Source organism: Brachyhypopomus gauderio, unplaced genomic scaffold, assembly GCF_052324685.1.
Source record: "Brachyhypopomus gauderio isolate BG-103 unplaced genomic scaffold, BGAUD_0.2 sc40, whole genome shotgun sequence".
Classification (NCBI taxonomy): domain Eukaryota; kingdom Metazoa; phylum Chordata; class Actinopteri; order Gymnotiformes; family Hypopomidae; genus Brachyhypopomus; species Brachyhypopomus gauderio.
In genome coordinates this window covers 671,243-683,376 of record NW_027506868.1, presented here as the reverse complement: position 1 = coordinate 683,376, position 12,134 = coordinate 671,243, and the positions used below count along the sequence as shown (strand labels likewise).

Below are 12,134 nucleotides of genomic sequence, written 5' to 3'. Positions count from 1 at the left end.
CTTCTGCCAGAAAGCCTACCTTCAAAATAAGGGCCTACCTTCAAAATAACGGCCTTTATTTGTTCATGCACTGAAGTTTCAATCTGAATTGCTGTTATCAAGGTAGTGCAAGTAGACCCTGTTGAAGAATTCACTTTAAAATATCAATATTATGACACGAGTAAGAAATATGAAGACAGGTCTGCCAATTTCACATTTGAATTCTAAGAGCTATATTTAAGACAAAAAAACAACTAAGATTGCCAGAAATTGACCAGTTTTAAAAGTCACTAACAGATTTGAACAGTCTGACAGATAGTCTAAGCTCTAGAGGTCATGACCTCTCAGTGGAGCGGAGGGTCCAAGCGCAGAAAGCTTTACTGAGTGCTAACTAATACGCACTTATGTTCTCATTTGCACCAACTTGCTAAATAGCAGCAGCAGCCACTCACTTGCAAATAGAAAATTACTGACATCATTGAAACTGGGCAGGACCAATTCCACTTAAATAGGAACTGTAAGCAAGGCTAGACACCAGTCTCTCCTTATCTGTCTTTGTCTACACTTTTGCAGGATTGTCCTCTTGCCAACATGAGCTTAATGTGGAAGATCAACTTGTATCACCCTTATTACATGATTGATCTTAAATTACATTGTCCCTTTTGATTGGCTAGATATTTCTGCACAGGGATCTGGCATGTGAACACCCCAGAATCATGGCTCTGTCTCAGAGGAAGCGGAGCGCCACCCACAACCACTGTACTGGTATACTGCACAACCATTGTACTGGTATACTGGTATACTGTACTGGTATACTGCACAAAGGATGGTCTGCAAATCAAATGATAATTGGTCAGCAGCCATGCTGTGCTCAGAAACCAACCAATGAAAAGGTGTGTGTGCCATTGGCCAGTGAATGTAGATACAAGGAAGGTGGTTCTATTGAGTTTACTGCAGCTCTAATTCTGATAAATTCCAAAAAGTCTGAATACATCCTGAGCAAAAGTTCATTTGGAATTTGACTTATAAATCCATTAGTCTCACCATATAACACTCTATAATGACACCCTATCATCTTCTTAGGCTCTAATACAATATATCTTGAATAAATGGTTCTAAATTCATACATGCCGAACAAAGAAATTCCAGTGTCTGGCATATACTGATTCTATATACGAAAGCTCTGTTTAAGGAAAGGCAGAGAGCTTGTGTTGGAATTCCCATGGGAGTCTCCTTCCAATAAAGAGGATTATAGATTTTACCTTGTGCAGCTAAGTGTCACCAAAGAAATATCCGGCTTCTGCAAAAGTCATTAGAATTGAGATATTATTTCCTTTGGATATCACAGTACTATTATGCGAGCATTACCTTTGGATTGAATGGAAACAGCTTTTGCTTTGAAATTATACAGCACACAGTTACTGGCCTGCTGCCTGGGGTCTGTATGTGCTAAATGTGAAATTGTTAGTGTGTGTGTGTGTGTGTGTGTGTGTGTGTGTGTGTGTGTGAGAGAGAGAGAGACAGAATGTGTTTTACTCCATGGCTCTCTCAGTACAGATTGCACACACTCTTCCTGTGAGCTGTAGTGAGAGAGATGGCGAGGGATAATGTTACACTAACATTGGGGACCCTTGAGTGGGGGAGGTGTGCTAAAAGAATAATGGGGAAACACCACAACTACAGTAGAAATCTCCACTTGGACATCATCAATGTCTCCATGCAAATTCTTCCTTCACTTCAGAGGAATCACAACAGAATTCCAGCATAAGATCAGTTCACTTTTACAAAACCATCACTGGTATAATAGAGCAGCATGTCCGCTTCTTACGGTATTACTCAGAGTTACCCAGAACAATGGCTCACAACACACACATAAAAACATGATTTTATTTCAGCTGTGAAGCTACTGAAAGAAGACATGTTTTTATATAGGCATACACATCCGGCATCCCATAATAATTATTCTGTGGAAATCCAAAGAACAATTGGGCTATGAATGAGGTTTTATTCATTGGTATGACTGTAGTGAGTAATCTTTTTCCAAATGTCAGTAAAATTACTGAGGCTGTTGGGTTTGCACTTCAGGCTTTCGTACTGGACTCATTTTCTGATGGAGCAAGAACTCCACAGAGAAGATCAGACTGATCAGTGGTGCTCCATCAGCGGAGGGAACATGAGGGAGAGTGTCAACATGAACGGCTTGAGGTAGATCAAGTGAGGAGAGATGCTATCTCCAATCTCTAAACATCTTTCTCATTGCTTGTCTTCAATTACTAAGAACAAATGACATTACGTCCCCTCTCTCCATCCAAAAATGAAGAAACCTGCCACATCCCAGCAGTCACCCGGTTAGATTAAAGGAATCTAAGAAAGCGCTTGTGCATTGTTGCTAAGCAACGTATTAATTCCCAGCTGAGAAGGTGTCAGATGTGGCAGGTACATGTGTATATCAGCCTCAGTGTACTGATCCGTTCCTCTTACTGGTGTATTTTACTGGGTTCTTCTCTGAGACACATTCCATTATTGAATTACCATATTTACAGCTAATGAATTATGACATGACATGGTTCTAAAAGATAGATTATACGCATGTAAATGGATCCTAATTTGTTATTTGAGATAATGACATAGTAGTAGAAGTAACAAAAAAATTTAAACAAATAATGAGTTACGCATCCCTACCACCCTCCCCACACACCAAGAAGAAACATTGACCTGCATTTATTGTTATAAGGTTCTAGCACTATACTACTTCTACAATCTACTTGATTGTAAAGTGGATAGCAGATAGTATCCAACTTTCTGGATACTAACTATAGAAGTTCACACAAGTTTATGTTGTCAGGAGTGAGTTAATGTCATGAAATGTTGCAGCACTGCTATATGTTGATAGGGTTCAATACACAGTTCAGTGTTTATACCAAATACCTTCACTAGAGGTCTGAGCAATGCCCTTCCATCCCAAAACCACTCTAATATAGGCTGGTGCCTCAGGACACAGATGATTCACGTTTTTCTCACTCGCAGTTATTAGTCCAGCCCTTTCAGCCCACATCAATTCCCCAAGCAATCTAGGAGAGTAGGGGTGAGACGGAGATGAGATTCTGCCCCTGAGATGCACTCTGCACAAGAACAATCACCCCTGCACAAATGATAGAAAACAAGCAAGAAACAAGTCATGGCTAAATCCTGAGGATCTTCTTTGTTCTCCACAATCAGTCTGGAATTCCAGGTAATCGGAAGACAAGGCGTATTCCTCTGATTACTAGCTACTGTTTTCCTGATACATGTCCTCCTTTGACATGGGAGTACGGAGAGTATTAAAGGCGTGATACAGACAGCATTACGCTCCTCTAGAGGGAGAGGTCACAGGTCTGGTGCCGGTCCAGTCTGCACCACGGAGCACAGAAGAGATCAGAACTGCCTTTTGAAGAAGCAGACCACAATACGGTATTGGACCATGCCAGGACTACAACACACAAGAGTGTAGACCTCACCTGGCTACTTGCACTGCTTGATCCTCACAGCAAGTATAAGTATAAGTATATGAGCAGATGAGGCTCTTCGGTAGGCAAGGCAGGAATCATTAGAATCAATAGGAGTGACTACAGATGTGTTATTCTACCATAACAAAGTCAGAATCCTGGGCACATTTTGAGCTTATATAAACATCTCACTTACATGGGACCTTTTTTCTCATTCTGCCAAGTATCAGGAATGACAGATTAAGGGTTGTCTTTCCTTTCTTTTTCTTTTTTTTTGCTGTGGTGGAAGAAAGAGACCAAAATAATTTGTCTTCTTTCCAGATGGAAAAAATTCTTTTCTTTGCGGTATGGGCCCATTTCTCACTGTCATGCTGCCACTGGGCTTTGGACACAATGGGGTTCCAGGTGTCTTCAACAGAAGGAGATCAGCAACCCTGCATCACACTGGAAAGGCCTTTCCCTGAGCCCAGCTCAAAGTGACCCCTAAACATAACCAACAGCACCTGCCTGGGAACAAGGCCTAGGGTGTGGTAAGGGCTCTGGTGTGGTAAGTGCTCTGGTGTGTTAAGGGCTCTGGTGTGATAAGTGCTCTGGTGTTGTAAGTGCTCGAGTGTGTTAAGGGCTCTGGTGTGGTAAGGGCTCTGGTGTGTTAAGGGCTCTGGTGTGGTAAGTGCTCGGGTGTGTTAAGGCCTCTGGTGTGTTAAGGGCTCTGGTTTGGTAAGGGCTCTGGTGTGTTAAGGGCTCTGGTGTGGTAAGTGCTCTGGTATGGTAAGGGTTATGGTGTGGTAAGGGTTCTGGTGTGGTAAGGGCTCTGGTGTGTTAAAGGCTCTGGTGTGGTAAGTGCTCTGGTATGTTAAGGGCTCTGGTGTGGTAAGGGCTCTGGTGTGTTAAGGGCTCTGGTGTGGTAAGTGTTCGGGTGTGGTAAGGGCATGGGTGTGGTAAGGGCTCTGGTGTGGTAAGTGCTCTGGTTTGGTAAGGGCACGGGTGTGGTAAGTGCTCGGGTGTGTTAAGGGCTCTGGTGTGTTAAGTGCTCTGGTGTGGTAAGGGCTCTGGTGTGTTAAGGGCTCTGGTGTGGTAAGTGCTCAGGTGTGGTAAGGGCACGGGTGTGGTAAGGGCTCTGGTGTGTTAAGTGCTCAGGTGTGGTAAGGGTTCTGGTGTGGTAAGTGTTCTGGTGTGGTAAGGGCTCTGGTGTGGTAAGGGCTCTGGTGGGTTCAGGGCTCTGGTGTGGTAAGGGCTCTGGTGTGGTAAGTGCTCGGGTGTGGTAAGGGCACGGGTGTGGTAAGGGCATGGGTGTGGTAAGGGCTCTGGTGTGTTAAGTGCTCAGGTGTGGTAAGGGTTCTGGTGTGGTAAGTGTTCTGGTGTGGTAAGGGCTCTGGTGTGGTAAGTGCTCGGGTGTGTTAAGGGCTCTGGTGTGTTCAGGGCTCTGGTGTGGTAAGTGCTCGGGTGTGTTAAGGGCTCTGGTGTGTTCAGGGCTCTGGTGTGGTAAGTGCTCGGGTGTGTTAAGGGCTCTGGTGTGTTCAGGGCTCTGGTGTGGTAAGGGCTCTGGTGTGGTAAGGGCTCTGGTGGGTTCAGGGCTCTGGTGTGGTAAGGGCTCTGGTGTGGTAAGTGCTCGGGTGTGGTAAGGGCACGGGTGTGGTAAGGGCTCTGGTGTGGTAAGGGCTCTGGTGTGTTAAGGGCTCTGGTGTGGTAAGTGCTCGGGTGTGTTAAGGGCTCTGGTGTGGTAAGTGCTCAGGTGTGGTAAGGGTTCTGGTGTGGTAAGTGTTCTGGTGTGGTAAGTGCTCGGGTGTGTTAAGGGCTCTGGTGTGTTCAGGGCTCTGGTGTGTTCAGGGCTCTGGTGTGGTAAGGGCTCTGGTGCTTGAGGACTGTGCAGCACAACAAGAGAAGAATAATTTTCTTCTGGATCCATGGAAAATTTTGCAGACAATGACGGTGCCAGTAGAATTCCTCGTACTCAGCCATGAACTTCAGAATGAAAGACTTCTGAAGGCCCTTATTATCCAGATCTATCCAGATAATTATCCATTATCCAGCACATATGATTTAGGTTTTCTCTAAGAATTTTATTTGCTCAGTCTTGTAGCTGCATATATTAAAGAGGGACAATATCACACAAGGTTAAAGAAGGAGAGAATGTCTGCACTTACACCATTCAGTGCTTGTTTAGAGCAGCAGTGACTGCCTCTTTGTATTCAAGAGAGTACTTCATTATTTGCTTCATCTATATTAATTAATTAAGATTTTTGTTCTGTAATTCCTGTTTTAAACCTGTACTGCATTTGCATTCAAATTTGGAACGAAAAAACAAAGCACATCTTAAATAGCAGGATTTCCACAGCATAGTGAAATGACTTTTACAGCTGACTTGAGTCTGCTAAGTCTTCTCACAGCCACACCTCAAATATTGTAGTAATGGGGAGTCACAGCAAAATGTCTCTATCCACATTTTAATGGCCATGTGTTATACTTGTGTCTAGAGAAGAAACATTTGCCTGTGTGTTGTGTTTGTGTGTGTTTGTGTGTTATAATCCCTCTCTGGTCACGGGCTGGTAATCAGTGTTGGGAACGTTACTTTAAAAAAGTAATTAGTTATAGTTACTCACTACTTGTTCAAAAAAGTAACTGAGTTAGTAACTGAATTACTCTATAATAAAAGTAACTCGTTACCAGGGAAAGTAACTATTTGTGTTACAGTTTTAAAAAAGTTATATGCCAATGAATAAGGATTTTTTTGAAAAAGCAGTTTTCACAGTTAGTTGAAATGAGTAGATCAGAAAGGTGTTTAACTTTTGATATTTATTACACATCCACAGACCAGTGCAGGATAAAACCCTTTAAAATCCCAAATCTTTGTTAAAAAAAAAAAAAAAAAAAAAGCAAAAGTAAACAGTTACACTATATAAAGTGCATTTACATCTATCAAATTAAATTAAATTCCCTCAACCTGAGACAACTGGTTTGTTCACAACAGAAGTAAACTTAACAATAAAACCTCTATTCTTAATTAAATAAATCAAATACCCAGTCTGGTAGAAATTCAGGAACTATTTTCTTAAATAAAGTATTTTCTTAAATAATGTTTATATTGCCACCTTGAAAATGCAAATTTTTCTTCGGCTTGCTCCTAACTCGCCATTTCTGCCTCTTCTCCGTTTGTGTCGTGTCACTGGTGTGCTTCGGCATGCGTGTAAAAATACTGGATCTGATTGGCTACCATAACGCTGCCTTAGCCAATCCCTTACTGACTTGTTAAGTTAAACAGGTGTTACACCGAGAACTGTGACCTATCGAGATCTGTTACTCCTCACTAGCCTGGGCAGCGGTCCGCTCGCGTTACTGTTAGTATATCAATATATAGTAACGCACCGCATTTAATGACCAGTAACGTCAACGGCGTTGTAACGACAGGAAAAGCAATTAATTATATTATCCTGTTACTGACAAAATGACGCCGTTACCTCTGCTGGTAATAGAGAGACAGAGATCCTGTTCCTTATCTGTACCCTTTCTGTTTATCCCTCGAACTCTGTGAGCGTCTCTGCCAAACGCACCTTTCAAGAAAAATGAAAACATGATTGAGGTCACCTGGCATGTTTCTCTGAGTGAAAGGTGGAACACTAGGTCAATGGACCACTAGTGCCAGGACCTCTGTTAACTGAACCAGAATATGAGGAAAGGTGAGAAAACCACTCATCTTAACAGAGAACCATAGCTGTTCCATAATAAACTATCATCAAGGGAAAAAGGATTTAAATAGCACTTTTAAGTGCCACCCACAGCTAATTAACTCTAGCACTTAAAATGTGTAATTACAATAAAAAGACTACTTGAGCTAAAGGGAAATACAGCTAATACAAGCATATATATATATATATATATATATATATATATATATATATATATATATATAAATTCATTTCTCACACTTTCAGTGGGTGGTCATATCTTCGTCCTCATGTTCTGGCCACCTGGCCTGGGAAGGTGTGGTGGAGACGCTTCGCTCTTCCTAGGTTGAGCTCCTCTGGACTGAGATTCATGTTGTTGGGATGTTGGATCTGCTCCTCCAGTTGAGGTTTCACGGCCCCAAGCATCCCAACCACCACATGCAGAACCTTCCATATTCTCATTATTTCGTCCTTCAGCCCCTTGAGTTTTCCAGTCTTTCATATTCCTTCCTTTGTATGTTTCCTTCACGTGGGTCTGCCACATGCACTGTCACTGCTGTTTTTCTGAATCTTGTCACCATCACGTCTTGTTGTTTTGTCACTACTTGTTTATCTGTCTCTCTGCAGTTCCTTCCATTTGGACTTGGTGGGTCCAGCTCGTATGTCTCCCTGAATATGATTCCTGCCAATTGTGTTTTTCCTTGCCAGCATCTTGCAACCTGCTACTAGGTGTTAGGTGTTAGATATCTCAGGCTGCTTTGCACAGTCTGCATCTTGATTCTTGATACACATGTGGTTTGACTGACCTAGAGCATGTTTGACCTATATATATATACACATACACACACTCATTGGCCACTTCATTAGGTACACCTTGCTAGTACCGGGTTGGACCCCCTTTTGCCTTCAGAACTGCTGCAGTCCTTCGTGGCAGAGATTCAACAAGGTGCTGGAAACATTCCTCAGAGAGTCTGGTCCATATTGACATGATAGCATCACGCAGTTGCTGCAGATTTATCAGCTGCACGTCCATGATGTGAATCTCCTGTTCCATCACATCTCAAAGGTGCTCTATTGGAATGAGATCTGGTGACTGTGGAGGTCATTTGAGTATGGTGAACTCATTGTCGTGTTTAAGAAACCAGACTGAGATGATTCACACTTTATGACATGGTGCGTTATCCTGCTGGAATTAGCCATCAAAAGATGGGAACACTGTGGTCATAAAGGGATGGACATGGTCAGCAACAATACTCAGGTAGGCTGTGGCGTTGACACAATGCTCAGTTGGTACTAATGGGCCCAAAGTGTGCAAGAAAAATCCCCCACACCATTGCACCACCACCACCAGCCTGAACCGTTGATACAAGGCAGGATGGATCAACAAGGCATTTGTGCCCACAGAACTGCAGTTCACTGAATATTTTCTCTTTTTTGCACCATTCTCTGTAAACCCTAGAGATGTTTGTGCGTGAAAATTCCAGATCAGCATTTTCCGAAATACTCAGACCAGCCCTGGCACCAACAACTATACCATGTTCAAAGTCACTTAAATCACCTTTCTTCCCCATTCTGATGTTCAATTTGAACTGCAGCAGATCGTCTTGGCCATGTCTACATGCCTAAATGCATTGAGTTGCTGCCATGTGATATGTGGGTTTAATTGGTATCTTCTATGACCCAGACCAACCCCCTCCTACCCAGACCAGCACCCTCCTCCTACCCAGACCAACCCCCTCCTCTTCCAGCCGCGTTTGGCTTTATCTCCCTTCGTCTTCGTCTGAACCAGCCGCAACCAAGAAGCAGCAAATTGCATTTCCTTCTCACATTTCCATGGATGTCTATATAAATTAAATTAACCTGATTTGATGCCAAGCGTTACTGGAAGGCTCTACAGCTCCTATAAAATGCAGCTTATGGTAGCACTAACACTGCTGCAATAAGTATCCCTACATCAAAGGGCACTTTCTGAGACACAATAAAAAACTGTAGCCTCTCAGGACAATGAGCAGCTGTGACCAAAGCCATTCTGACTTGGTCCAGTATAAGACTCTGGCCTCGCCGGTACTGATGGTGTTTGATGAAGGAGGAGAGGTTGCCCAGGGATGATGGTGTGACACCATGACTCAAATGATGCTCCACTAACCAGAGGAGACGGCTGGCGTGGCAGGAGTGCACCTGCAGAGGGAAAACACCTCCACCTTCCTACCATTCTACATCCAGTGTTCTACATCTGTGTGTTAAAGCACACCAGCACAGCCGCCGTGTTTCATCTGTGTGTGGTGAGAGCGAATGCGACTCTTTTGTGGTGCTTTATTCACATCAGACCTATGGAGAAAATGCCCACCATGAGACGCAACACTGCACACCTACAGCAAAGTCATTTTGCTCCAGCTGATATTTACACATTTGCCTTAGTCGGCTGCAGACGCAGGACTAGCAGAGAATGTTAATGAAAATGCAGGCTGTTAAAAACAGAGAGAGAGAGGAGGCAGGCGTGGGGCTGCAGTGCTGTAAGTGAGTCTAATTGGACAACCTTCGGATCGATGGAAAACACAGCTGGGTTTTTGTAAAAGATCAGGCCAGCAGGAAGACCTTGTGGGCTCCGAGCTGAATTAACATTTTTAAAAAAACAGAGCCGGTGAAATGCAGTGTACTGTATTAAAATGCCATTGCAATTACGACAATAATTTAATTGTTGTGGGACAAAGAGAGATCAGGAATTCTTTTTTCTTACTTTTATGGCATAGCCATATTTAGAAAACAATTGAGCTATTGAATTATTAAGTGAGACAATAACACTAACAGAACCTCTACAAAGCCAGAGATTAAGCTAAACATGTCCAGTAAATGGTCAGAATATCGTCCAGTATCACCAGCAAGTATTAATAATAACAATAGCAAACTGCAAATTAGTACCAGACCTCCAAATCAATTTTATTTCTGCTATAATCTGGCGTAACATAGCACACAGCATTAATATGATACGCTATATTAGACATACCATTTTGTGCTTGCATTGTTACCATGTTTCCAGGTAGTTTAAATAGAGGATGAATACAAGACTGTCATATAACAAACAGAAAAATATTAATCTTTTTTTTTTCCAAACTGTAAACACAGAATCCTGGGGTGAACTGTTAATTTGGTCTATTATAAAAAAGGGACAGCCAAGACGTATTTATTTTGTACTGTGCATACTTGTACTATATATATATGCTTAACCAGCTTACTGACAGCCTAAAATCTATACAATGTAAAAACCTGAAGTCTTAAACTGTATTAAGTTAGTTAGTTCCCACAGTATGCGGACCTTACGCCACTCCGACAAGCAGACCTCTCTCCATGGTGCTGAAGCGTCCCCAGGTGATATGTTATCAAGGGCATCCACCAAGGAGATGTTTCTCCGACGAAACACACAACTACGTTGATACCTGTTCACCATTAGGGCTACGTTTACACTTCAATTGGCTATTTAAAACAGTTTTTAAATCCGGTGACGTAACTTAAAAGGAAAATGACAATGTACATCATGGTGGACTGTATCTGGACATTTCAGGTGAATTCGAGTCTGTGATACTGATTTACCTGCATGTGTTGAAAAGTAGCTTCTTCTGAAATCTACTTGTTTGTTTGATTGCATAGGTTTCACCAAAATAATCTTTACTGAACGTTTCTGTCGGTTGAAGATTAGGGATATGTGTTAGGCTAGTTAACTTGCATGTTTGGAGTAACCGAAGAACGCTGCGATTCAGTTTTCCTATGTCATATTTTCCACCACAAACACTACATCTTTGGCATTTCAGCTATTAACGCCGAAACATTCAACATGTCTGAAATAATTGTAATTGTACCTCAACAAGTAACACACAGTGTCGGAGCCTACACAGGCTATGTAAGTCGTTCAAATAATGAAACACTGCCCCTTCCTAACTTTGACTGTCTAGTTAATAAAGAGATAGGGTACATTCCTGAGCTCAGCCGTGTAAATGAGCGCATGGTCCAGTCTGCTGCCAGCGAAGCATCCGCTGCCTTAAGGAAACACATGGATCGCATAAAGAAAACAGCTCATTTAAACAATAGATGAAGGTGTCCTACCTTTCTAAGAAACGTTTGCTGATGTAGATGTTATTCACGTCTGCAGTCCTTTAAAATAAATCAGGATGGATCATCCAGTTCAACGACAGCGTCGTTTCTTCGCTCCCTAGCTGTAATGCATCCAGAGATGTTATTTCTATTTGCCTACTGTAGGCTGTGAGCGACTGAGGCGCGCGACACGGATCATCGTGCACGAGTCTTTCCACAGCGGGCTGCCTAAAATGAGCAAGGACGGTTCAGATTTAAATATATTTAAAAACCGCTCCCTTAAACAATCCTGCGATAAATAATTAATATATTTGGTAGTTATTATGTTAATCTAAAATCTACATTTAATTTAGTGACATATCCTATGTGATAGATTTTGTAGTGGAATTCGGTGTTAATGGAGCCCATAGAATGATAAAATTCCTTTCCATGGGGGAGAAAATCAATGTTCCTGTTGAAATGATTTAGCGTCTAGTAATTTCTTGGTAAAATCGCGTTCAGATTTACTGCCTCATTATTGTATCATATTTATTAATGTAGCCTACTTATTAATGTTTTATACTAGAAAACCACTGAAAATCTCTTATTCAATCTTGTATTCAACATATAACTTACGCCTAAACAAATGGTTATTAAAGTTAATATATAAAAGCTAACAACTGATTGTTTGACATATAATATAATTTGTTAACACAGCTATATTTGTTTTAATCTTAACATCCCTGTGGGCTAGATATTAAATGAGTATAGAACATATCTTTCATAAAAGACTTGCAAAAATAATGATGTAAAACATTCTTGAGTATTATAAATACTCAGGGCTGTTTTATAAGGGCGAAATGACTGGGAAAACTGACTAAACAAATCTCTAGAAACATTTAGTTGTTTACAGTTCAAACAATTGAAGCAATTTATGGTCCAT

The 12,134-nt window shown here is 41.8% G+C and overlaps 1 protein-coding gene across 3 annotated transcripts in view; it reads right to left on the bottom strand.

Annotated features, from left to right (window-relative positions):
- Positions 1-11,412, bottom strand: part of enox1 (ecto-NOX disulfide-thiol exchanger 1) — a 52,215-nt gene extending 40,803 nt beyond the window's left edge. For 2 of the 3 annotated variants that reach the window (XM_076985389.1, XM_076985388.1), the window contains exon 1: positions 11,225-11,411. The gene's annotated coding sequence lies outside the window, so the exon portion shown is untranslated. Of the gene's footprint in view, positions 1-11,224 lie in introns of all 3 variants that reach the window. The other variant, XM_076985390.1, reaches the window with a different exon arrangement.
- Positions 11,413-12,134: the final 722 nt, after the last annotated feature.